The following is a 2,308-nucleotide window of genomic DNA, read 5'->3' as shown; positions in this document are numbered from 1 at the left end:
TTAAACTTTTGGAACAAAAATCCTTGCTCTTCAAACCACCATGGAATGCCTTATTTCAAATTATTATTTTTTTATCATGACTTATTTTCTTCTTCTTCTCTCTCTTTTTTTTTATATTTTCTTCTTATTTCCTTTTTCTACTTTTTTTTTTGTTTAATTGGCACTCAAACCCAAGAAGACAAAGATATAGACATTCATGATGCACTTGCTACGAAACAATGAATGAATGAAAGTGAAGGCTTAAAGAGGTAAACAAAGGTTAAACGTGAAAGGGTTTGTATTTAGGTCAGAATGGGTTTAGAATAAAATGCCTCTATCATATGCATCTTGCTCATATCAAAATGTAGTCTCAATAAAGAATTAGGACAAGTTCTAGATGATCATAGGATTACAGAGTATGCACACAAATTCAGAACATATAGGCTCAAATTTCTTCCATATGGGTTTTCTCTCATCCACTTACTTTAATTGAATCATATCTAGTCACTAACTTAATTGCCACCAAAATTAGTCCCGTGTTAAAGGTTTATAACAAGAATAATATCAACTAGGCATAGATTCTGATATGATTGCAAAATGAATTTCCAACTTGCAAGAATACATCAACGGTTATGAATTGATTCTCAAAAAGGTTTTTGAACAAACAAAGTGTTAGGTGAGCAAATCCAATTGTCTCTCCTTAAAAAGATTCTAAACCAGCACAATACAATTACTCAGTGACACTTCAGCATCAAAAAGGAGGTGTTCACTTTCATTCAGGAACAGGCGCTGCAACGCCTTTCAAAATAGGCCGTGGCGGTTTTTACAAAACTGAACTTTCATCAGGCATCGCAGCAGATTACTCAGAGGGTCGCGGCACTTTTTGTAACATCTAGACTTTTAGGCCTAGAAGTTCCAAAAATAGCCTAAATTAAATAGGTTACCAGACCCCTGTGAGCAGAAGTCTCAAAGATGAGAAAGGAAGTTAAAGCAGTTTCAGGGACTAAACTGCAAAGTAAAAGTTTTCAGGGGCTCGAGTATAATTAAGGTTAGAGGCTCCAGTAAAGTCTCAAAGGCCCAAAAAGAAAAGAGGCTAGATACAGGCCAATGGGTAAGTTAGAAACCTCAAAGAGATGGTTCTATGAGGTTAGGCTTAAGCAGGGGTAAAACCGTAAATTCAAAAAGTTATGACCAGCAAGGGCAAAAATGGAAGAGTGTACAGAAAATTCCAAGAAAATCCTAGAAAATGGGAAATAATATTCTAAGGCTCTTCTATGAAGAGAAAAGATGAAAATACCCCTGAGGCAGCTTCAACAGAATTTATAAGGTTATTACCGGTAAAAAGTATACCATGTGAGGTAATTATTTAAAATAGCAAGAGACCTCAAAAATGTATACAAAAATGAGGTTAAATGTTTGAAAGGTTGTACTAATTTATAAAATTAGTCCCGCAACCAAAAGGCCAGTAGAGTGGCTTTAAGAAATTAAAGAGCCGGTTTTGCCGATAAAAGGGTATTTTAGTAAATGCATTTTATGCAAGGCTTAAAGGAAGTGTTATGGCCTAAGAAAATTCATAGATACTCTCTAAAATTAAAGAGAATTTATGAATCTAACAGAAAATAATTACAAAGGCCAGAGCACTGTAATTAGAGAAAAGAAGTTAAACCCGGAGCAAAAGTGCACCGATAAAGTATTAATCAGAGTCTTGCACTTTACTTGGGCCACAAGTCGCCACTTGTCAAGCCTTTAATGGATGGTAATTAAAGCTTTCCAAGTGTCAAGCTACCAATGGAGAGGATCTTGACTTTGGAATTTAATTACATTATGATTTAAGTTAATTAAGAGAGAGGATTAAGATTAAGTAGGCTAATGACACTTGGCATAACATTAATGATGGTTGGTGGGATATTTTGAACACATTAATGAGCTCATCTCTCCCCTAAATCAGATGGCAATTTCGTGCAAGGCATTAAGAGAGGGAAAAAGAGAGAGTTTTGAGGGAAAACCAAGAGAAATGCATCAACTTTGGTCATACAATCAAGGTTCAAGGTGAGTTCTTGGCTCTAGATGTGTTCTTGCCTTGGTTTCTTTCTCTTTTATGGTTGAAAATATGTCTTCTCTCCCTTTTGATGGCTGGTCGAAATGGTTGATGAGTAGGGAAGGGAGTTTGGTTGTTAGATCTTGCTAGAACACCTCAAAGTATGGTAGATCCAAGTGGATCTATGTGAAACTTGGAAGAATTACGTGCTGATTTGATGGCTTTTTCGAATTAGTTACTGTTCATATCTGGTTCTGAAATTTGGCATGCTTAAAGTAAACTCTATGAGCT

Source organism: Neltuma alba, unplaced genomic scaffold (assembly GCF_004799145.2).
Source record: "Neltuma alba isolate B1F8T4 unplaced genomic scaffold, ASM479914v2 tig00010991_pilon, whole genome shotgun sequence".
In the NCBI taxonomy this organism is placed as follows: domain Eukaryota; kingdom Viridiplantae; phylum Streptophyta; class Magnoliopsida; order Fabales; family Fabaceae; genus Neltuma; species Neltuma alba.
The sequence above is the reverse complement of the archived record's forward strand: the minus strand, read 5'-3'. Positions refer to the sequence as shown.